General features: G+C 38.0%; 1 long non-coding RNA gene across 2 annotated transcripts in view; it reads left to right on the top strand.

Moving 5' to 3' along the window:
• LOC309649663 overlaps positions 1–26,337 on the top strand; it is a 453,852-nt gene that overhangs the window by 305,076 nt on the left and 122,439 nt on the right. The gene's annotated exons all lie outside the window — the stretch shown is intronic.

Here is a 26,337-nt window from a genome sequence, read left to right as displayed (position 1 = left end):
ATGGAATGCAGCCTAGAAGCACAGATATGCTGGTAAAATTTGAAGAACTGGCTCTTCAGGAAGAAAAAAAAAAGCCTGGATTTGTAGCATTTGCCATTTTCCATGGTGTAAATGACTCCCACCATGGCCAGTCTCAGGCTACTGATGTGATATCACTAGGTGTGGACAGAGCTGGGAGGAGTTGTCCACAGTCTAGACATATGCCGAGGAAAGAGCAGAACCCGCCCAGTGGTTACCATAGCAGTTGCTTTGTCACTTATTGTGTGGATGATTGAGATGGACACCTTCGTAAGCTTTGTTGCTGATTGCTTCTAAGGAGCTTGCTGTACTTGGGGAGACTTAATATATGATATATGTATTTTATATATATGTATAATATAATTATAAAGATAACTAATACCTAATACATGTTTACTGTTTTCCAGGCATCATCTCAGGTGACCTGTAATTTAACAACTCTATGATGTAGTAATTATGTTTATCCTTATTTAACAGTCTAATGGAGACGAAGAGAGACTTAGTAATTTGCTTCAAGTAAAGCATAATTGATCCTGTTAGGAATCCATAATAAGCTATGTGGAGAAAGAGACATAAGAGCAGGAGATGAAGCTTTTAATGGGCAGGAGAGAGACAGAGAGAGAGAAAGAGAGAGAATGTCTGAGATGTTTGAGTGTTTGGCTGGAGGTGGTATTCTAAAATAAGGGAACAGAATAGTGAATGTCAGCAAGGCGTGAACATTTTTTAATTTATTTATTTATTTTTGGCTGTGTTGGGTCTTCGTTTCTGTGCGAGGGCTTTCTCCAGTTGCGGCGAGCGGGGGCCACTCTTCATCGCAGTGTGCGGGCCTCTCACTATCGGGGCCTCTCTTGCTGTGGAGCACAGGCTCCAGACGCGCAGGCTCAGTAGTTGTGGCTCACGGGCCCAGTTGCTCCGCGGCATGTGGGATCTTCCCAGACCAGGGCTCGAACCCGTGTCCCCTGCATTGGCAGGCAGATTCTCAACCACTGCGCCACCAGAGAAGCCCAGGCGTGAACATTTTTGATGTAACAAAGATATTCATTTTCTTTGATCTTATAACTCTCCTTCTGGGAATTTATCTTGAATAAATATCTTTAACAAAATCTAAAATCAGTTTGGGTATATGCATATGATATTATTACAACACTTTCCACAACAGATCAGCTGAAGGGAGAGCACAGGCTCAACGAGAAGATAATGGTTTAAAAGTTTCAAACCATCTGAAGCATGATAACACAATGATGACGATGGTGATGGTGATGGAAACAGCTCATTGCTGTGTGTCAGGACTAAGCAGAAAAGGGCAAGCATGACCTCACTGTATTGGCTTACCCAGTGCCTTAATGGGTAATGGGTAATGACTGTTTAGAAACTTGAAATATTTGTGATAATTGAAATCAGAATATTAAATGATAGGTAAAATATGTATACATGTACAGAAGGGGAGGAAGATTACATGCAAAGAAAGAAAATAACAAATTTTGAGGTATGCCATTATATTTCATATTTTTCCAAAATAGTTACTAATATTCAATATAAAGGATACTTTTAATTCAAAAAGTTATTTACATAGTATTAGGTTTGGAGACTGGATCAGTGTGATTGGAATAATGAGTGAGTGGAAGCTAGATAAAATGAATAATTAGGTTGCACACTGGAGATAATCTTTAATTTTGATGAATAAGGACATTCTGGTTCACACTATAAAGGATAGAAGGGTATAACTAGCTTTTTGAAGAGAGGTATAATATGATATGAACTTCATATAAGACAGGTGACTCTAGTAACAGTGTGACAGTGTCCTGGAAAAGCAAGACTATGAACTTAGAGACTGGTGAAAAATCTCTTGAAAAAACACCAGAGAAGAAAAAAAGAAGATACAGTTTAGAGCAGCAGTAGTAGAGTTTAAAGAAAAAGAGAATGCATGCAGTGCACAAACAGACACTATTGGGAAGTCTTTCTGATTGATTTTGTCATGAGAAAGGAGATGAAAGCAGGTTTGAAGACAGAGCAGATGTGAAGACGTTGGGGGAAAAGAGATTGGTTGATTTTAGGGTATGGTCAGTGGATGAGCACTCCATTTGGAAACACTCTGTGGAGCTGAACGTTTAGATCTAAACTGTGGAGATACGTTGGAGTGGGGTATAGACTTGGGGGTCATTGGATTAAAGCGCATACTGAGAACAGTGAGAGAGAAGGAGATGGGCCAGGCAGAGGCTGGGGGGAAAGGAGAGCTGAGACTCAAGAAGAGGAGCTTGGCTGTGATGGAGGGAGGGAGGGAGTTTAGGCAGGAGATAGAAGATGCAGACTTGACAAAAGTGTCTTGGCCCTCTAAAATATAAAGGAGACTTTAAGATGTTGTGGGTTAGGGGAAAGAAGCTAGAGCGATAAGAAAAATGGATATATATATATATATATATATATATATATATATATATATATATATATATATATATATATATATATAAAAGAATGATTGACTTGGTAAGATCTAAGTCAGAGGAGACTAGAAGAGTGGAGTCAGAAATTGTGAGAAAAACTTAAATTGTAAAGGAATGGGATATTCTCCCTTGTCTTTAAAAAAATGGGATGCATTTTTTTAAAGACAAGGGAGAATGACGGAAAATAGGAGAAACATTTGGGAGTGGTAGAAAGGAGGGTTCAGACATATTTGTTAATTTTTCCAGTGTTGTAAGGGGAAGGCAGACTGGAGATCTCTACAGCAGCTGGTGTTTGCAAAGGAGAGGAGACAAGAAGAAAAGGATTGTAGAAGAGAATCCCCGAGGAAGCATTTGTATATGATGATTTTATACAGAAGGAATGCTATTGGAAGAGAAGAATATAATAGGGGGAAATAAAGAAAAGAGGTGACAAAGGAAGATGAGAACAACAGAGAATAAAGAGGAGAAAAGAGAAGGAAGAGGTATCTATGGAGAAAATGGTAGAGGACAATCAGTAACTATTTCCAGTCGTTTTCACTGGTATTTCAATTTTTGATTATATGTTACTCTGCACTGTCTAGTCCAGAAACTACTGATGCTATAGTGTTAAGACCTATGGGTATTGAGTACAGACAACTTTAAAACAATTATTTACCTGGTCTAGTTAGTAGCTTGTGACTAACCTGCCCTATCAGAGCCTAGTGAGAATCAAAGTATGATGTCAGGCTATTCTAAACTCATTGAGATACTAACTGGCATTGTTTTTATCTGTAATCAGCAGGTGTCTAATAAGTGCTTATTAGATGCCAGACAATACTGTAGGCCAGAGATTAGCAAATTTTTGCACTACAAATGCAGAGTAGAGTAGCTTCAACAGTACCAGGTCTACAAAATCTACACTATTTATTAAGTTGCCCTATACAGGAAAAATTGGCTGAATCCCCTACAACATGCTTGAGGTACGCAGCTTATATACTCATGGAGTTTTAGCTACTGAGGCATTCATTTTTAAATCATGATGAAAATTTGTATATTTTAGTACTGAACAATTGCAGACAAAATGTGATGCATTGCAGGGTAATATTGATCTAATTCCAAACCATCGGGATTTGGTGGTAAAAGCCAAAGAAAGAAACCCTGTTTGAAAACTCAGGGTTTAACTTATCCCCATAGAGTGATGGGTATGTTGTTTTCCAGATGGTTTCTCTGTCCTCAGACAGCATCCTTTCTCCCTCGTGAAGCCGAGCCTGCTGAAAGGGTTGCTGATAGCTTGTATCTTTCCAGTGCTGCTGGATAGCAGATGATACGATACCACGCATTCTTGGTCAATTCCCAAATTCTCAAGAAGTTTCCATGTGGGTAGATGTGCACTGTTGATCTTTAAATTATACCTTAGCAGAAAGAATGTAAAACAAGTGAATTATGGCAATTTAAAAAGAGGCAGCTAGCTGTCTCATTCCATTGAGCACTTCCTTTTCAGAGAGAGCAAGAGGGAGAAGGAGGGAGAGAAAACTCGGGACTGTTTTCACCTTGTACTCCTTTGGAATTAAACGCAGGCAAATTTTGCTTAACTTAGCATGTCTAGCCCAAAGGAGAAAGATGGTTATTATGTTCTAATACTTGAATACTGTCTCCATGTATCAAAATCAGGTAAATAAGTAGTAGTTGAAGCAATAATCAGGGGATGATATCCCAGCTTGTGACAAAATAGTGAGAGAATGTCAGCATCAAGGAAGCACAATTAGTATTTTTTTTCTTCTGTGACTGACTCTCTTTTTACTCCAATTTCCAAATCAATAGTTTGTTCAAATAAAAAATTCTGATATATCAACTGTCATTAGTGGCCATATACCAAATTCTGTCACAATTCTTTTAAGTCTCATTTCATTTCTGTATTCACAATCATGAGGGATGAGCTTGGAATGGAAAGGGGTAGGCTGAATTTGCTAAGGAGATCGTGATGCCAAAGACTGACATAATATTTTAGATATGTCCCTGGCTGTTTTGAGTGAATTAAAAATTTGGGGCTCAGTCGATTTATTTCCTGTAGTATATTGACAGCACTGGCAAGTAAGCAAATTGACAAACTAGTATCTGTAAAAAAAAAAAAAGAGGAGAGTGGGAAGGATGCCTGAAGACTGAAGATGGACAAGCATTCTAATGTTCAATTTGAATTCTTCAGGCTATTTAACTGCTTGCGTTCAAATGATAAACTCTAGGATTGATGTAAACGGATGATTTTTAAGCTCCAAGAAGAATTAAGAATTTTCTCCTGGAAAAGTTGCTAGACTTTTAAAACAGGACAATATGGCAGACATAAAAGTAATTGGTCTTCATTATGACCTTTAATTTATAGTCATACTTCATTTTATTGCACTTCACTTTATTGCACTTTGCAGATATTGCATTTTTTTACAAATTGAAGGGTTGTGGCAACTCTGCATCGAGCAAGTCTATTGGCGCCAGTTTTCCAACAGCATTTGCTCACGTCGTGTCTCTGTGTCACATTTTGATAATTCTCACAGTATCTCAGACTTTTTCATTATTATTATATTTGTTATGGTGATCTGTGATCAGTGGCCTTTGATGTTACTACTATAACTCACTGAAGGCTCAGATGATGGTCAGCATTTTTAGCAGTATTTTTAAATTAAGGAATGTACATTGTTTCCTTAAGACATAATGCTATTGCACACTTCATAGATTATCATATAATATAAACTTAACTTTTATATGCACTGGGAAACAAAAAAATTTCCTGTGATTTGCTTTATTGCAATTTTCGCTTTTTTGTGGTGGTCTGGAACCAAACCCAAAATATCTACAAGGTCTGCCTGTGTATCTATGATGTTCCAGTTAAAAGGGTACTCAAATTATATGTATCCATATCTATACAGACGCCCAGTTGAAAGGTAACTAGAGAATATAAGGTGTAAATTATTTACATAGCTATGTATTTCAGTCAAATAATATGTGCATGGAGAGTTCATTTATTTTCACTGTTTTTTCACCCTTTTTCTTTTCACTTTTTCACAGGTATTAGTGTGTGTGTTCCTTGCCTTTCCATACTTTAAATAAATCGCAGCTTTTATAAAGCTTTCTGCCAATGGAAGGTCAGCGAAAACTTAGTAAATTTCTTGGCTTATAATATTGAAAAAGGAGCTCAGGACCAGACCTTATCCTATTTCTTGAAACAAACAGTAGGAGAAGTTGAAAATGTGACCATACTTTACATTTTATCAATTAATAAAATTCTTATTATTTTGTTTACAGTTTATAAATGTACTAGGTCAGGAAGAATAAGAAAATAGCAGGATTTATTGTAGAAATATTAATAACTATCACAAGATTCTGAATTTAAGATGTATATTATGTTAGATCCACATATGAGACTCTAACTTGCATAATATAACTCAGGGACTGCTTATAATAATGCTACACAGAATTCGCTTATGATTTTAGTGCATTGTGAAGTATTAATGATTGTCTTATAAATTAAAAGGAATCCAAGTTAGAAAAGAAGTAAAACTGTCACTCTTTGCAGATGACATGATACTATACATAGAAAATTCTAAAGGTGCTACCAGAAAACTACTAGAGTTCATCAATGAATTCAGTACACGTGCAAGATACAAAATTACTACACAGAAATGTGTTGTATTTCTATGCATTAACAACAAAAGATCAGAAAGAGAAGTTAAGGAAACAATCCCATTTACCATCACATCAAAAAGAATAAAATATCTAGGAATAAACCTCCCTAAGGAGGCAAAAGACCTGTACTCAGAAAACTATGACACTGATGAAAGAAATTGAAGATAACACAAACAGATGGAAAGACATACCATGTTCTTAGATTGGAAGAATCAATGTTGTCAAAATGAATATACTGCCCAAGGCAATCTACAGATTCAATGGAACCCCTATCAAATTACCAATGGCATGTTTCACAGAAGTAGAAGAAAAAATTTTTTAATTTGTATTGAAACACAAAAGACCCCGAATAGCCAAAGCAATCTTGAGAAAGAAAAATGGAGCTGGAGGAATCAGACTCCCTGACTTCAGACTATACTATAAAGCTACAGTAAAACAGTAGCTTTTAATATGGTACTGGCTTTATAGTATGGTACTGGCACAAAAACAGACTTATAGGTCAAAGGAACAGGATAGAAAGCCCAGAAATAAACCCACACACCTATGGTCAATTAATCTATGACAAAGGAGGCAAGACTATACAATGAAGAAAAGACAGTCGCTTCAGTAAGTGGTGCTGGGAAAACTGGACAGCTACATGTAAAAGAATGAAATTAGAACATTATCTAACACCATGCACAAAAGTAAACTCAAAATGGATTAAAGACCTAAATGTAAAACAAGATACTGTAAAACTCCTAGAGGAAAACATAGAACACACCTTGACATAAGTCACAGCAGTATCTTTTTGGATCCGTCTCCTAGGGTAATGGAAATAAAAACAAAAATAAACAAATGGGACCTAATTAAACTTAAAAGCCTTTGCACAGCAAAGGAAACCATAAACAAAAAGACAGCCTACAGAATGGGAGAAGATATTTGCCAACGATGTGACCAACAAGGGATTAATCCCCAAAATACAAACAGCTCATATAGCTCAATATCAAAAAAGCTACAACCCAACCAAAAAATGGGCAGAAGATCTAAATAGACATTTCTCCAAAAAAGACATACATTTAGCCAACAGGCACATGAAAAGATGTTCAACATTGCTAATTATTAGAGAAATGCAAATCAAAAGTACAATGAGGTATCACCTGACACTGGTCAGAATGGCCATCATCAAAAAGTCTACAAATAATAAATGCTGAAGAGGGTGTGGAGAAAAAGGAACCCTCCTACACTGTTGGTGGGAATGTAAATTGGTGCAGCCACTATGGAGAGCAGTATGGAGGTTCCTTAAAAAACTAAAGATAGAGCTAACATATGATCCTGCAATCCCACTCCCAGGCGTATATCCGGAGAAAACCATAGTTCAGAAAGATACATGCACCCCAATGTTCATTGCAGCCCTATTTACCATAGCCAAGACATGGAAGCAACCTAAATGTCCATAGACAGAGGAATGGGTAAAGAAGATGTGGTATATATATGTATATATAGAATATTACATATATATACAGAATATATATATAGAATATTACTCAGCCATAAAAAGGAATGAAATAATGCCATTTGCAGCAACATGGATGGACCTAGACATTATCATACTAAATGAAGTAAGAAAGACAGAGAAAGATAAATATCATATGATATTGCTTGTATGGGGAGTCTAAAAAAAGGATACAAATGAACTTATTTCCAAACAGAAATAGACTCACAGACATAGAAAATAAATTTATGGTTACTGAAGGGAAGCGGGGGAGGGATAAATTAGGAGTTTTGGATTAACATATACATAATACTATACATAAAATAGATAACCAACAGGGACCTACTGTATAGCACAGGGAACTATACTCAATGTTTTATAATAACTTATAATGGAAAAGAATCTGAATAAGAATACACACACACACACACACACACATATATAGGTGTATAACTGAATCACTTTGCTGTACATCTGAAACTAATACAGCGTTGTAAATCACCTATAGTTCAATAAAAGTTTTTTAAAAAATTGTCTTGTAGCACAACAACTATAGTAAAGTTGTAGTATGGATTATAAAATGAACTTTATGTATCATTTTCTAAACAGAAGACTTCATTTTCTGATGGAAAGATTATAGGAGTGGATCATAAAATAGCTATGTTCTAGAATTATTTTACCATCCATAAACTGACTTGACTGCCACGACTCATCTTTTCTACACAGGGAGAATGAAAATAAGTTTATTTTTTTATAGGTTTGCTCAACGTAAAAAATTAGCTAAGGAAATGTGCTGCAAGAAAGAAAGCCATTGTAGAAAAACAACATTTATTAAATTATTATGATATATCGTGAAATCTAACCAACTTTATAATCAGTCTAGAATGTACTTATAGTCTTTGTTATTACTGCACATGCATTAATTTTATGCAACATAAAACAAATGGGGGAAGACAACTAGATTTTCTCTCCAGATGGTGTGAAAACAGCAAGGTCAAACTTGAAGAAAGGCTGTCCCTTTTTACAGAGGGCTTAATATTTATCACCTCTCACTTGGTTATGAAGCTCGGTTTTCATATTTTTCCCTGGATTCTTTGGCCTCTGATCCATTGGAAGAGAAATGTATAGATCTTAGAAACGGATCTGCTCTTGTTCATCTGCTAAGCATGGACGACCTGCCTCTTCCCCTACTCTTAGTTTTTTATTGATTTCTTTCTTTTTGGTTCCAGATTAGCATAGCAGTATGCTGGAATACCAAATTTACTGGCAGAAATGGAGACCAAGCAGCTCATTTTTCAAGGACTTCACGGTCTGTTCTCTGCCTTAACCTGCTCCAAGAGTTAGTTCTCATACAACTTCTCAATATTTTCATAATTAGCTGCCCAGAATTTTCATAATTTGTAAACAACAGTAAAATGGCTGTCAGACATTTAGTACGGTAAAAGTGGAGGGGAGAAAAGGCCAGCTTCCTTAAACCATTTATATTTGACTTGGGGAGCGAGCTGGGCCCACGCCCATAGCAGTTAGATGATCAGGAGCACAACTCCGAGTGGTTTTTCGTGAGGTGTCACCGCCACACACAACTGCCATGTGTTCTTTCTTGCCTCAGGCTGGCTTTGCTGATCTTCCAGAACTCTGAAGGCTGTACCCCAGCCCCAGTTTTACATCCATTTTTCTCTGCCAAGGTGAAGGCGGCAGAAACCACACATGTTTCTCCTTCTCCCTTTCCTCGGCGGAGAGGATCGCCTCCGGATGAACCGTCTTCCACAGCAGCGAGCACTGGCATTTCACCCGGCACGACGGCCAGGGTGGATGTGGCACACAGAAGGAAGCACGATGGAAAACACGTCTTCCTGGTGACGCACGCTGAGGCTGCCAGACAGTGGTGCCTTCCCGTGGTCGTGGTCCAAGCTGCGGGCTGGAGAGCTGTAATTCTGAGCAAGAAAATGTGGGAAAAAGCTAAGAGCAAGAGCAGAGAAGGCTGGAAAGAATCGCGGAGCGCCAGAAGTATGCCCTGGACTGAGTGAGAGAAGACAAAAGAGAGCAAGCTATGAGAAATTCTGCAGAATCTAGCCTTCCAATGCAATTTATTTTTTGCTGAATAAATTTTTTTATACTTCCTATTAAGATTTAGACAAAGATGGCATTTGAATAAAAAACATTAACTTAAAGCTCTATATTTTCTCCTAAAGTTCTTTAATCCAAGTCAACATTCTGATTATGAGTTCAAGTTCAGTAAAATTTTCTCTGTCTTTGCATCCGTACTGCTTTTAGCAAAGAACAGTTTACAAAATATTACATTCAATGAATTCCATTGAAATTACATACATATATAGGCAGAGAATCCCATGAAAGCTACTCATCAAAATACTACCAGGGTCATATCTGCGTGGTGAGATTATAGGAGATTATAATTATCTACTTTTTAAATCTTTTTTTCTCATTCTTCTGTAATTAACATGGCTTGCTGTTTAATTTAAACATGTAAAGAATATTAATGATAGTGTCTTTTGAAAATCATAAAAAAATTCAAAGTCAATTAAAGCTGAGTTCTAGAACTTTAGGGTTTTAATCATAGTTCCCAGCTTCTCAAGACTTCGTAAGAATCTGCTTTGCATGTCATCCCCCCTCTCATTGTCCAGCCTGTTGAATAAAAACTTGTGAGATCTTGAATCTGAGCTATCTGGACTGGCTTCTCCCAAGGTGGATAGTTCATAGTTCCCTACTTTATTTTAGGCTATATCTTCCTGGCTTTCTATGTATGATCTCTCTGGGTTACTTCTTTTCTGGGTTGGAAGCACTGTTTGTACTTTGGTCTGTTCAAGATGAAATACTAATTTTTTTCCTCCTTCAAAACTAGAGATTTGAGCATTTCTATCCACTTGTCTTGAAATGTATCTGCTGGAAATAGGAGCATGTCTAAGCCACAGCTCTTTGGCTTGTGGGAACTTCTGTTTCACTCTCTTTGTCTCCCATACACATAGCCTTATATTCCCCCTGTAAGATAACCCTTACACACGTATCACACACATATCTACACACATTTGTTGGTCCCACTGAATGTAAGCCTTGGAGACTTTCTTTCTGAAGGAGGGGAGGGGTGGCTGACAAATGTATAATGACATGTATCCACCATTATAGTATCATGCAGAGTAGTTTCACTGACCTAAAAATCCTCTGTGTCCCACCTAGTCATCACTTCCTCTCCTCTAACTTGAAGACTTTCTTTCGAATTGTGAATCTGCGTTGCTTATTTTGCAGAAATGTGATGATTCTTTCCTTGGAACATGGAGGGTATTAGCCTATTACATGGTAGCCCATACACCTCAACATTTGTGTGGCTGCTTTATTCAAGGGACTCTACTGAATCTTAATCAGAGATTTGGTAATCCCTAGAGCATATAATAAGAAACTATTATATAGTCTTCTTAAGCAAACCAAGATATTCTTGAGGTAGTCACTGTTGTTCTAGCTGTGAAATTCTTAGAAGTATGTTCTGTGTCATTAACCTACTTCCTGGATTCTGGAGTCAAGTGAGACAGTGATTTCTTTTGAGAGCAGTTTGTTCTTAAATTTGTATGTCTACACGGGAAAGAACTTTTTCTCAGGCCTCTAGAGTGGGTGCAACAGATCAAAGAAGAATGTATTTAATTATCTATCAGATTATCTTGGCTGCAATTTAGGAACATGGTGGACTGAGCTAATGTAGACCCCCTTCCAGCTACAAACACATTCTACATTCATGATGCAGAAGAGAATGTGTGTTGGAGATATTGGTGCATCCACTTTGGAAAATGTGACCTGCTAACAGCTTCCTATCACAAAGCCTCTGTGACTCTTTGTTTCAAGGATGTCCCTGGACACTGGAGCTTGAGCAGCTCACATGCAGGATAGGCTAGAAATGCCAGGAATGACAAGGCCTGGGAACAGCCCTCACCCAGTCATGGGAGGGAGTAGGTGAGCAGTAATGTAGCTCCATCTCTCGTTTGGGATAACTCTGAATCATCTCTTACGATGTCTCCCAGAGTCACCTAGTGGGATTGAGCCCCAGTTGCCCACTACAGTAAATTGCTTGGTGAAGCTCAGCTGTGCTCAAAATAACAGAGCCATCTAGACACAGTGTCCTATTGAATTTTTCTTCCTAATACTTCTCATAATTATCTATTATACTTTCACTAACAAAACTAACAAAACTAAGTAATAATAACAATGATGTCATCAATACACCACACTAGTAATAGCCTAATTTCTGTCAGATGTTTCTTATGGCAATATTCTAAGTGTTTTGTATTTTTTAGCTCATTTAATGTTTTTACTGATAGTATTATTAAAATCCTCATTTAAAATTTTTTTATTTTTATTTTTATTTATTTTTGGCTGTGTCGGGTCTTGGTTTCTGTGCGAGGGCTTTCTCTAGTTGTGGCAAGCGGGGGCCACTCTTCATCGCGGTGCGCAGGCCTCTCACTGTCGTGACCTCTCTTGTTGCGGAGCACAGGCTCCAGACGCGCAGGCTCAGTAGTTGTGGCTCGCGGGCCTAGTTGCTCCGTGGCAAGTGGGATCTTCCCAGACCAGGGCTCGAACCCGTGTCCCCTGCGTTAGCAGGCAGATTCTCAACCACTGCGCCACTAAGGAAGCCCTAAAATCCTCATTTTATAGATGAGGAAACTGAAACTTCAGAAGTAGAAGCTTAGTTCAGTCTTTATCATAATAATATTAGAGTTTCTACCAGACTAACTGTCCCCTCCTATAGTCTGGGTATAGTCTATCCACACAAGATAGACTACTCTAGACCTGTTAGGTCACTGATTGCAGTGGAAGCCCTTTAGGTGAAAGGCATCTGACCACTTCTGGACTGTAATAGATCAACCAACAATTTTTCCAGTTCTGTTTTCAGATATACAAAATAACCAACTTTCTCAAAAAGGATGAGATCATGTGTATGTTTCTGTGAGTGGAGAGTGTTTGAGACTTAGCTAGATCCTGGAGGCTGCTGCCCAGTTTTGTTGATAGTTCAAGTTTTCTTTAAATTTTGTCCTATTGTGATGTCAGGCTAAAACAATGGGTCATTAGGTTTAAGAGCTGAGAGATAGGATTTGTCTTGGCCCCCATGGTAGATGTTTTGCTGAGTTAAAGTTTGCCTATCAATTGTGCATCCCTTATTTTCCTAAGACAATCCTTAATTCCTCCTGTAGAGAAGGATCCCTGAGTTCTCTTCCATAGAATGTAATGCCTGGGATAACTTAAAAAATAGTTGCTTCTCTTTCACCAATAGAATTTCCTCACAACTCCTTCCATTTTTTTGACTGAAATCATTGTGTTTTATAGCATTTAAGACTTTAAGTCTTGCAGATTCTCTCATAAACTTACATCACTAATGTGTCTGCAGCCCCTAGAATTAAGGAAAACTGGGAAGTGAACACATCTCCAAATAATTTCTGATAGGGTAAGAGATAGTATGTTAATTACGGAGGTCAACACAGGCCCTTCCAGTGATAGGACCATTCAGCACATGATTGGCCCCTCCCCAGCCAGAAGGTGGAGGACCAGACCTGGGTCCCTTTGAGGCAGCAGAATCATCAATTTGCTGATGTTGTAAATTCAGTTTCTCTGTGCATATACATTCATTCTGCACTCCAATCTATGCTTATGGTTCAGGAAAACCTCAATCTCTTCTTGTGGCTCAAGAAGTCGCTCCTCTGAGCCATGTTACAAAGGAAGCTCAGAGCCAGTGGGGGACATTATGGCTATTGCTAGAACATGTCCACAGAGAAGTTGGAACCCAGAGGAGTAACCCTGGGAACAAGCCTCATATCAGCAGACTAAGATGTTCAACCAGACAGAGCTGGTGACATCTCAGCTCCAGTCCTTATGGTAAAGATGATCTGAAATCAGTGTTGGTGTCCTTAATGATTTGGCATCCTTAATAGCTTCTTACCCATGGCCTAGGTCAGTGGTTCTCAAACTTTAAGAAGTACCTGGAGGGCTTGTGAAAACAGATTGCTGGGAGCCATCCCCAGTTTCTGATTCTGAGGTCTGGGGTGGACCTGAGAATTTGAATTTCTACTGAGTCTCAGGTGATGACGATGCTGTTGGTCTGGAGACCTCACTTTGAGCATCTGATCTGTGCTACAGATCCATTTGCCTGCAGTGGTGGGGACTCAGGACATCCCTGCAACCTCTGCCCTGTATGCTTCACCTTCTCTCCCTTTTTTCTGCTCAGATACCTCTTTTTAGATCACGTTGTCTTACACATTAAATTTTTCTTCCTTCATGGGCTCGGTTATTTTCGATAAACGTTTAGTCACCTGCTGTTACTCAATACCATCCTCCACGGCCATGCCAGAATGTTTTGTCTAAAATACAAATATGATCATTTCCCTAATCAAAACTTTTCAAAGATGTCCCAGCTGATCAAAATATGTTGAAGGACATCCTGCTGCCTATCTCTTCAGCTGCCTGGCTTCATCGGCTAGGATGCTTTCATTCACAAGTAACATGGGTAACTGAATCAGTTAGCTCTTGGTGCATGATACAACACCCCAAATCTCTGTGCCTTAAAACAGTGGACATTTATTATTGCTCATGAGTCTGGGGGTCAGCTGGGCAGATTTTCCCGGCTTGGCCAGGCTCACTCATATGTCTGTGGTCAGCTGGTGGTTGGGTAGGCAGCGCTGCTAACCTTGGCTTGGCTTTCTCTCATGTTTGGGTGTCGGCTAGTTGTAGACTAGTCTAGGATGACCTTAACTGAGATGACCAGGCTCTCTTCCATGCGGTCTTTCATTCTTTACGGGCTGGCCCAGGCTGGTAGTCATGATGGTGGAAGAATTCCAAGATAGAGCAGAGACACTCAAGGCCTCTTGTGGTCCAAGCTCAGAACCAGCGTACCACACTTTTGTCACTTTCTATTGAATAAAGCCATTCTCACAGAGTGGGCAGATCCTATAAAACTATAAGACAAAGAACATGGACCCAGGAATGCCATTAATTGAGACTATCAATGCAATTAACCTGCCACAGTACAAAAAATAAAATTTCCTTAAACCTTACACAGATTAATTATTTCACATGATGGGAAGCCAAGATTCAGTGTAGACTATAGAATTGGTTGACTCAATTACTCAGTTACTCAAGTAACTCAATAATGTCATCAGTGACACAGATACTTTTCATCTTTCCTCTCAGCCATTCTCAGTCTATTGGCTCATTCTCAGGCTGGCTCATTTCAAGGTTTCAAACAACTATCAGCAATAATTGAAGAAATATGCTTTATTGTTCAGATTTGATAGGTTCTTTTACTCAGGAGCCCTGAAAAATTCTCTTCTTGTGTTGCATTGGTTCAAATTGGCTTATGTCTCCCCATTTCTAAACTATCACTTCTTTTGTGCAGCAAGAAACTTCCAGATCAAAAGTGGCTTAAATAACTCAGGTTATTCATACCTTGTTTAGAAAAATGTCTAGAGTTCTCTTATATATGAAGAGGATTGGAGTCACAGCAGTCCTGGGGTAGGTTCATCGGGTTAATAATACCATTATGAAGTCAAACTCCTCCCATTTCCTCTGTCACCCTAAGTGCTAACATTTTTCTCCCCTCTTGCTCCAAGCAGCATGACCTAACTCAACACCCAAATATTAGAAGAAAGAATATGGGAAGAGAGCTAGCCTCATGCTTTCTCTCTTTATAATAAGTAGGAAGTTCTATCTCAGCAGTCCCTGAGCAGATTTCCAGTATGTCTAATTGACCACACTGCTTCTCCTGGCTGCAAGGGAAGCTGGGAAAATTAACGTCTGCATCTGTTCTCTCCCTCGTGGGAGGAAAACGATTTCAGTATGAAGGAAGGGACAAAAAATAGCTGTTGTGTATCTCACAACTTTCAAATAAAGGTCTACACAACCCTAATTAATTGGCATTCCAGCACTTGAATTAATGAGGCAATTGAAGGCATGGATATTTAGTATTCTTTTACCAGTGGACAAAGAGATATTTCTGAAAGGCAGAAAAAAAATCAGTGCATCCAGATGTTACTGGTAGATTAAGACATAGATTTCATCTGGAGAAAGTTTTCAGATCACAGCATTTATTCACTTTCTGTGACCGAGTCACGTTAAATGAGACTGGACACTTAACCTCTGTGAAGTCAAGTGTTCAGTGTGAAGTTGCCTTAGTTACCATCCTCTTGTAGATAACCCGTCCACTCACAGAACTTGCATTAGAAGGGCATTCTGATATCAGTGCATCACATACCAACTCTGTTACTCTAAAGGAAGTGTCCTGTATCCTTGTTGTATCCTTCTGTATGTCATTCATCACATTTAATTGAATTGTTTGACATAGAACCCTTTTCTTGGGCTATCACTTAGAAAGAATCATAAATGTACTTTAAATCATACAAAGGAGTTGTTGAGTGAATATGTTATCCTCTCCCAAGTTTTCCATTGCATCTAATCAGGCTTATACTGAACTCAAAGGACCAGATAGTTAAAGGAACAATTCAGGGACACAGATGTCTTCAAATCACTTAGTGTATACAAAGTATGATAAACTACAGGATAGAATTTGAGGCAAGGACTTCCTTGTGTTTCAAAGATTTCCAATTATATAGTGATTTTAACAAATAGATTCACCTCCTTGTAAACAGTGCTCTTACTTTCTGGTTGGAGTTGGTGCCTTTAAAAAGCACAGGTAAGGGAAAATACTGAACATTTTCCAGCTAAAAAGCATGTTACCAGACATTCTGTCTTGCTTGTTTTCTTCTAATGGAATATAAACGATAGGTTATGAGTCACCCATCACCATTCACCATCCTAAGCTCAGCTATCAAATGCTGGCGTGGAGGAATGAGAGGCATGTGATATAGAAGGAGAAGGTAGGTCAGAGGAGCTCAGAAACAGAGGGTACCTGAAGGTCAGCAAATGCTTTTCTCTTGTTAGCTAAGCTGGTGCTTCCTTTTTGAGGGGGCTGTGATTTCAGCCTCTTCAGTTAGGAGCTTAGCTGAACAACAAGAATGATTAGTTCATTTCCCAGTCGGCGGTTATTGTTGCAGGAATGGTTTTAATATACCCAGGGTTTTGGCTTCGATTTTTGCTTTCAAACTCCAGCACGTCTTGAATTGTTTATTGAATCTTTGTTGAGAAACAGAACACAGAGATGAAGCTAATAATTGGCAAGAGTCCCAATCCTTGTGTCATTATGGTCATTAATTAGGGTAAGGGTTTCGTATGGAAAGGTTGCTGATTTGAATCACTTGTTTCCAGATCTCTTCTAGAGGACAGGGGTTATAATTAGGGACTCTATTTTTCTGGAGGTAAACATAGAGATTACTTTAGGAAGCAGAAATGATGCATGCTTAGTAGACAGTTTGTTTCATTGGCAAATTAGTCAAAGGAGAATAAACCATCTTTTCCTGATCATTATTTTCAACCCAAAACCTCATGATATCAATCAGTAGAATCTTTAGTATAAGGGAACCTTTATGGAAAATTCACAGTAAAATGAATTACTACACCGAGTATTCCATTCACCTTCTTCCTAAGTAAGTAGGGGCTAATGTCACAACTTATGTGGAGGATGGATCTATTTCATTTGAGAAGGAACAGTTTCCCAGTGTCCTGCAAAAGGGCTTGACTCATTCATAGGAGGGGAGAGAGTCTGGCACTGTGACCACTTAGGAGCTCTGCATCATATAAACTTAAGTATACACTGACAAATTGTTCTTAATCTCTTTAAAGTTATATAAAGTTCCAAGTTTTCCCAATTGAGATTTTTAATAAATATGAACAGAATGTTAGCTCACAAATTTTGTCTGGTATTTCTTTTTTTCCCTCTAGATGTGCCCATAGTGACGTGGTAAATGGGACAGCATTGTGTTCTAATCCGATGGCTTGTTCTGAATGTGCAAATCTATATTTCTTTTGAGATTGATTACTTTTTGGGTTAAATAGTCCAATGGAAAGGAATTTTAGTAGATACCAAAATGTAAAACAATGCAGTATTGCCAAAAACATACATAACTGAAGTTGTAAAGATCTCTTTTATTTGTGAGACGGGCTTCATTTTTTTGGTCTCCTGCAGCATCTTCAGGGACTCCCTTTTTTCATTTCGTTTCCAGATGAAATGATGGCAGGTAGCACAAGGTCTTTGTTCAGAGTCCTTATAAATAATGGCCTGCATACTACCCTTTGTAAGATATTTACACAGAAACCTCAGGAGGTTTTGTAATTGAAAATACTAGTGCATGGTAGGGTGTGGTGGTGTTGTCTAATGTGTACTAATGACAGAAGAGTATGTGGGTGTGATGTATGGCAAGATCCCACAGGGCATCTGTCTTCAGCTGCTGGAAGTGCCAGCATTGCTCACCACACCCTGTCTTGGTTTTGGAAACTCTTCACAGGATAGGATACTCTCAGGCCAAAGCCTAAACAAGTCTCCTTCTCTGAAGAGGAAAAAAAATATACATGAAACAAATTCTACTTCCATTTCTAGAGTCTGGCTTATTGGGATATAAACAAGGAGTTTAGATTCCAACATTTTGGCCATTTTATTTGTAAGTGGGATTGGTCAGAGATTAACCTGAAAAGATTGCTGAGACATGTGTTAGCTGGGGCATCTAGAGGCACTTCACTTCAGAGCCTTGTCTTGGGAATTCCTTCTCTATTTATATTAGTGTTATTGCATCTTTCCATCTATATTTATAGATATGATTAATTTCTGAGCAACTCAGCTCTATCCATGAAGTTTTCCTGATATTTAAAAAGGAAAAAAAATGTGTGTGTGTGATTATTTGGCATAGATAAAATCCTCAAAAAAATAAGCAGTTATGTACCAGAAGTGAGTGTGGCCAAATTAACCTCCTCGTATTCCCTTCTTTTCCCCTCTTCCATTAATTAGGAGCTATGCTTAAGATTTGGATCTTCGTAGATTTTTTTTTTTTCAATTTATATTCATTTTTTCTGTGCAGAATATTTCTTTGGGAGGAAAAAGAGAACGACATTCAAAATTAGTAAGCTAAAAATAAAATTACAGGATTTTCTAGCCCAGTGATAGAAGCAAGATTTTCTCAGGGCAGAATTTCTTTGGCAAACCTAATTGGCTAATTTAATTATAGGGATAATGGTATGAATATTAAGATACCATTGTGTGTGTGTAGGGGGGGTGATTTTCTGCTTGCATTTTTGTCTCATTGCTGAAGACAGCTGTTTCCTGCTCGCATGTTCCGCTCCCCACATGGAAATCACTGCCAACACTTTTAGCAGATTCTTTCAACATTTATATACATATCTCTAATGAATATTTGATAATATCACTATTTCTTAATTTTTCCGTTTTAAGAATTATTTCTTGAACTCTCACTATGGAATATGGGAATTTGACTAATTTATTTCTTATCCCTTGACTACAGGTATCCTATAACCCCTTCTTTCCAGGATAATTATTTGGTATTTATTATTAGACCAATTTTTTTTATTGAAGCATAGTTGATTGATAATGTGTTAATTTCTGCTGTAAAGCAAAGTGATTCATACACACACACACACACACACACACACACATACACACACACACATACATATACATATTCTTTTTTATATTCTTTTCCATTATGGTTCAGCACAGGATTCTAATTATAGTTTCCTGTCCAGTATTTATTTCTGTGTGATATTATAACTATGAAATTATTAGTCACAGCTGAGCCATAAAGTATACTATATCTTTTTTCCTTTATAATTTTTTGTTGATATTTATCTGCTTTCTTTTTTGTTTTCTTTGTATTGATCATTAGTTAAGCTTCATATTTGCCTCAGCTCTGTATGTTTCTCAATATGTTTATAGACATTTGGTAATCTATCCATTTCATCTTCTGCCATGATTTTCCATAACATTCTAATATACTGTAATCAAGATTGATTGCTCTCTATATGGGCTACACAGCGGCTCTACTGGGATTTCTCTTAACCATCATCCTGATTTCCCTCACTTACCTCTTCGAAGTTCGTTTCCTATTTTCTAGAACTCATGCCTTCTTTTTCCTTCAGGAACATATGACAGCTTATATGGGTGAGTAAAACTTTGACATCGTATAACCTTGTACATACGAAGATATCTTGACTCTTCCTTAACACTGAATTGAGAATTTAGCAGGATGTCTAGTTTTTATCTTGGAAATAATTTTTCCTAAAAAATTTTGAAGACATTTCTTCATAGTCTTCAGGCGTTTAGAGGTACTGTTGAGAAATCTGTTATCATGGATTCCAGAACCTTTATATAAAAACCCACTTTTTCTAACTACAAAATCATAGGATCCTCTTTTAGTTGTTAGAGCTAACATTTCACGATGGTGTATTTTGAGGTCCATTTTTTATCACTGTCCTGTGGGCTCTGAACCCTTTTAATCTGGGGGCCTCTCCAAATCTCCCTCTATTTGGGATTGTCTTCAGGTATTTATCTGATTGTTTCCTTTCCACTATTCCGCTACTATTTCTACTGTTTTCTTTTTCTCATTTCACCAACTTTATCTCCCAAACTTTATATTAAAGTTTAAAAAAATTCCTTCTCTTACGTTAACTTCAGAAAGCTTTTTTGTTATTTTCTGAAGATGTTTTTTCTCTAGCATTCTTTCTCCTTGATATACTTCTTATCCCTTTGAAGAAAATTTTCTTTGCTCATTTTTATTCCTCCAAATACCCATTTTTTTCATGCTTGCTTATTTTGTATCTATTTTTAATATTATATTCTTCCTTGAAATTCCTGGGGTCCTAGACTGGTTTGTTGACTGTAGTCTTCCTGTGCCATGATTCTGATGAGGTGATTTCCTTACAGAAGCCCAGAGACAGTACTTTAAATCTTTACTCTTGGTATAGTGGAATTTTCCATAAAAGATACTTTCTATTCCCTACATAGACGGTAGGCACCAGCTTCCCATGCTCTAGAATTTAAGTGGGCGGGGAAAGTCAAGAAGTACCTTCTCATCAACTTGTCTCAGCGTAGGGTCTTTCTGCTTTGCTATCTCTAGAACATAAATCTCAATCTTTTACTGGGTTGGGGACTGAACCTTACCTTACTGCAGATAGAGACATGACCACTCACTCAGTGAAAGGGGAATCCTGGGGGAAGGGGACAGTTCTAATTTTGTCCTTAAGTAGACTTCTTATCTATCTTTTTTCCCCACCTTCACTCTCAATACCAGAAGTAATTGCTGCTACCAGTTCCTGAGACTTTGAGGACATCTTATGGAAAATAAAATTACTCTTTGACCTTTTGCTGTATCACTTTAGGATTCAGCTTTCTCTGGTATACCAAATCAAGCACCACTCATTCATCTACTTCCCAGCTTAAAAAACTGAACTTCTCTTGTCTTTTTACTGGTTCTCGTTTTCCTTGTGGGATTCTTTGGTCATTAATGAATTTTCCTTGTTATCGTTTTATTGATTTTTTTCAGGAGATAACGGCACTAAGTTGCATGATAATGAGATTACTATTTGTAATTACATCTGGTGTTAGCTCAGGGACTCTAATGAAGCAGATACCAAGTTGGAACTAGGTGCATAAGAGATTTATTCATTGACAAACCTATGAAGGACAAAGGGGAGAGGGAGCAGGTGTAGGAGGGAAGGGCATTCATATGTGTTGCAGGTCTTAGGACTGTGAAAAGACAGGACGAAGGAGGAAGCTTTGAGTAGGATGAGACTTGTACTGCAGCAGAGCTCTGAGAAAGCTTGGCCAGGCTGATGTGTAGTCTCAATACCAAGATTGCTCATTAGAAGCGTCACACACTAGGCAGGAATGGTCTGGTCTAGTAGCTGTGCCATGCTCTCAGTCATTGTTCGGGAGAAGTGGGGTCTTGATGTGTATATTGTGATGGATCACAAAGATGTGGCAGACGGAGGCTGTCAGCTAACTACACTTCTCATAGCAGAGTCTGTCTTGAAGAAATAGCTGGTCAGTACATGCCTATGGCTACCACATTTCTACTCAAAAAAAGCATCACCTGAGTACGAACTTTATGTAGAAGAAAGTATTAGTTACTGTCTTCATCAGTTTGGGTTGCTGTAACAAAGTGCCGTAGTGGCTTACAAACAATAGAAATTTATTTCTCATGGTTCTGGGGGCTAGATGTTCAAGGTCAGGGTACCAGCATTAAGTTCTGGTGAGGGTCTTCTTCTGGGGTATAGACAGCTGGTTTCTCATTGTACCCTCACATGGCCAAAAGAGAGCAAGCTAGCTCTCTGGCCTCTTCTTAAAAATGCACTTATCCCATTAATGAGGGCTCTACCATTATGACCTGATTACCTCCCAAAGGCCCCACCTCCAAATACCATCACATTGGAGATTAGATTTCAGCGTATGAATTTGGGGGGGGGGCCACACGAACACTCAGTCCATAACAGTTACTATTCAGTGGTTGTGCAAGAAAACAATGACATTATCTTTCCTTAAAAAAACATACAGTGTAGTTGAGGAGAATGACAGGGAGTACTAGCATTACTTTCCCATAAAAGATTTCTTTGAATCCTCGTTTACTTCATACGAGAAAGAGAACGTCCCCAGCCATTGCCCAAATCCTGGCAGTAGTCACTGAGGATTATGAGTGGGCTCTCTTGCTCCTTGCCCATCACCCGCGTCATCTGCTCCCCGGCCTGTCTGAAGTAACCTTCCCACAGGTCTTTCTTATTCCTCTCCTGCCTGCCTACCACTCATTTACCACCCAGCAGCCACTGTGTGCTCTTTCAGAAATATAATTGGATCCAGTCATTTCTTCTTAAAACATTCTGATGGTTTCAAATTGCTTTCTGACATGTAAGCTCTTTCTGTGGGCTGTAAGCCCCACGTTATCCGGCAGGGGCCCAGCTCATCCCGCACTGCCCTTCCTTCCTCACTGCATACTGACCATGCAGGCAGCCCCTGTTCCTCCCTGATCCTCGGGCTGGCCCATTCCTTCAGCCTGCAGAGCTTTGCACTTGTGTCCCTTCTGTCTGGAATGCCCTTTCCCTGCCCTTCCCACTGTTGTCTCCTCGATCTTTATATTTTAAATACCACAAGCCACATACACTTGACTTGGGCTGCTTGTAACCCAAAGCAGAACCAGACCTTGACTTTTGTGATTGGCCCAGAAGACTCCTACCACTTATAGTTAGACATCCATCAACAGCTACCTGAGCTAAGGAGAGCTCTTATTTGCTTTCTGGGGGAAGGCTGAGAGAACAGTAGCAAGATTAAAGAAAGACTTCCATCTCGGGTCTCTTCTGTCAACAGGTTAGACAGATATCCCCTTGGTAAATGCAAATTATCGTGCAAACTGGTCGAGTGTTGAATAATGAGAAGACATCCATGTTTGGAGGAATGCCTGAATAAAATGGATCATTTACAGTGTGGCTGTATGTTTAATTTTTTAGTTATAGGTAAATGTGTATCCAGACTGCTAATATAGTGCCTACGGTACAGCAGATTCTCAATAAATTAAATTGTCTTGAGTTGAACATGTAAACATCAGAAGCACAGGGTGTCTATGTAGATAGCTATATTGCAATTTTGTGGTGCCCTGCCTATCACAAACAGTGAATAAAACTTATTTGCATGTCCTGTTTTAAAGATCTAGAACTTGTGAATATTTGAGGACTGCCTGCATGGTGGTAAGTGAAATGATAGACATGGAGCGTTAATTACTCCCTGCTTCATTCAGTCTCTCCTGTTTTTAAATTAATATTGTCACCTATAAAAATGGGGAAGGTTGAAAGAAAGACAGGTCTGAAGAGGGAAAAACAAGTGAATTTGCATTAAATCTGTTGCTCTTTTTTCTATGCACTTATTTATTTGTCATTAGGTAGAGAGGGACATATAGGAGGAAAATTTATCCCCTGTGCTATATCTTATGTCATAATGTACAAAACAGTAAGTAGATTATGAAATATTAATGCTGTGTTGATTTTCTATACCAAGGATTGGCAAACGTTTTTTCTTTAAAGGGCCAGATAGTAAATATTTTAGGCTTTGCAGACCACAGGGTTGCTGTCATATCTTCTCCTTTTTGTCCCCTCTCCTCCTCCTCCTCTTCCTCCTCCTTTTCTTCTTTATTCTTCTTCCTTTATAACTCTTTAAAATGCAAAAACCATATTAGCTCATGACAAGGCAGTGATCAAGGGCCAGATTTGGCATGCAACTGACCTTTGACCTATATAATAATCCAACTCATTTCACAAAAGTCAGAACCAGACAGAAGCTGTCATCTGAAATTGTTATAAATACAGTAAGAACAAAATGGTAAACTCTAAAAATATGGGAGACTTTATAATTCTAATTTTATCCAAGGATAAATTAAAATGTGCATTTGCTTAGCAACAGAAAAAATAAGACCAGAAATATGCAGCGATTCAGATACACAAGTATTTCCTAATTTCTTGTGTCTTCTGGGGGAGGGATTTAGAATGATCGAACTTCTAAATTTATGGTCAGGATTCCTAAGTTTTGAGTTAGATTACAAGTGCAAGAAAAATATGCATTTTGCACATTATCATGGGAAAGAAGGGTGCAAGTTGTCTCCCAGAGTATCTAGGGAATGTGATTGGTGGATTTATTTTTTACACTAGTTCATGTACAGTCAAGTCTGTGCATGCAGATTGCATAAGCACTAGTATTCAGAAGGGTTGCTGCCAGTGGTGTGCAGGTAAATCTGCTCTATACAAAGAAAACCATAGTTACGATTTTGATGGTGTAAATACTCCCGCCATGGTCCATTTCAAGCTACCAATGGCTTAACACTCATCTGACAAAATTCATGAATGTTTAATAATCAGCTCTTCAAGCCGATAGAAGCTGACTCTAGCATAACACTGGTTATCGCCCACCTAAGAAAGTGTTTTCTGTGTCTTAGAATACTTTCCTTGAAAGGTACCTATTCCTTACTATGTCAGATTGACTTGCCTTTAATAAATATTTTTAAGGAAACAATATAGAAAACTCCGAGCACTGTTAAATTATGAAGAACATGTTTTATGTCAAAGATTTGTAAACTATAGCTTGTGGGTCAAATCTGGCCCATGGTCTATTTTTGTATAGCCCATTGGTTTAGAATGATTCTTACATTTTTAAAGGGCTGTAAAAAAAAAAAAAAAGGAGAGGAGGAAAAGACACAGCAGAGACCTCCTGCAGCTCGCAAAGCTACATTATCTGGCTCTTTACAGGAAAAGTAGACTGACCCTAATCTATTTTATCATCACCTGAATTGAAAAACACAGTGTATTTCAGTCATCTATAAGAGGCATACAGTTGTTAAGTAGAAATCCAAAGACAATATCATTATGTGAAAATGAGATAAGAGAGGTAGACATGCAAGCATAATTAATAGTTTGCACAATACACATAACCCAAGAAGTTAACCCAAGTTAAATTATATACTTTTGCTTAGAAATGCTTGCCATTTTAATCCCTAAGAATACAAAATTTTAGATGTTGCCATTATTGGCAAAAGATGTGGAACAAGTGGAATTCTTATTCACAGTAGTTTCTTATAATCATATTCTTATCATGTGAGCTAACAAATCCATGCCTAGGTGCATTCCCAAGAGAAATGAAAGCATATTAACAAAAAGTTTTGTATAAGAATGTTTATAACAGCTTAATTTATAACAGCCCCCAATTAGAAACAGCCCAAATGTATATCAACATGTGAATGAGTAAACAAATGGTGGTATATTCAAACAATGGAATACTACTCAGCAATGAAAAGGCTGAGTTATTGTTACATGCAACAACATGGATGGATTTCAAAAGTTATACTGAGCAAAAGAAGCCAGATTCAGCAAACTACATACTGTATGATTCCATTCTCTGTAGAGGACCAAATAGTAAATATTTTAGTCCCAGCTACAGTTAACTTAATTCTACCATTTTGACACAAAAGCAGCCATAGACAGTATGTAAACAAATGAGCATGCCTGAATTACAATAAAACTTTATTTTTGGACACTGAAATTTTAATTCCATAAACATTTCATTTATAATGAAATATTGTTTTTGTTTTTGCCTGTTCCAACCATTTTACGGGGGCGGGGGGGAAACATTTTTAGCTTGTGGGTCTTACAAAGAGTAGTGGGCTAGATTTGTCCTGTGAGCCATAGTCTGCAAACACTTTGTTATAGAACAAACTATACTAAAATAAATGTCAGAAAGCAGATAAGTAGTTGTTTGGGGCCAGGGATGGGATAGGGTCAATTACAAAGGGCACAAAGGTAATTCTGGAGGGGGGGGGGTGGGATGGAAATGTTTGATATCTTGTTTGGAGTGGTGGTTACATACAAGTATATGTTTGTTAAAACTCACCAGCTGTACATTTAAAATGGGACATTTTATTACATGTATATTATACCTCAATAAAGTTGATTTCTTAAAAAAGCGAAGAGAAAGAAAAATAAACTGCAGCTAGAGATAGATATATTCATTTTAACCTTATCCTTCTGAAAAACTTTCATTAGCTTGAAGTCTATTTCATATGATGTTGAGCCTAACTTATGAGGTAACAATTTTCTCAGGTAACTAGAGATTGACCAGGGTTTACTAGGTAAAGTTTTGGGGTGGGAAGACTTGAAGGCAAAGGAAAGAATTAGCTCAAAACTAGCCAGTTGAATCTATAGTTCTGTGGTCCAAATTTATAACCTTTTAAAAACTAATTTGTTTCAGAGCTGCTGATTTTATTATCATTAAAATATATTGTACAGTCATGGGAATGTGCTAAGAAATTAAGGAATCTCAAGTATATTTTAAAA

Source organism: Balaenoptera physalus (assembly GCF_965194825.1).
Source record: "Balaenoptera physalus genome assembly, chromosome: 20".
Classification (NCBI taxonomy): domain Eukaryota; kingdom Metazoa; phylum Chordata; class Mammalia; order Artiodactyla; family Balaenopteridae; genus Balaenoptera; species Balaenoptera physalus.
Note: the sequence above shows the minus strand (reverse complement) of the source record. Positions and strands in the feature narration are given on the sequence as shown.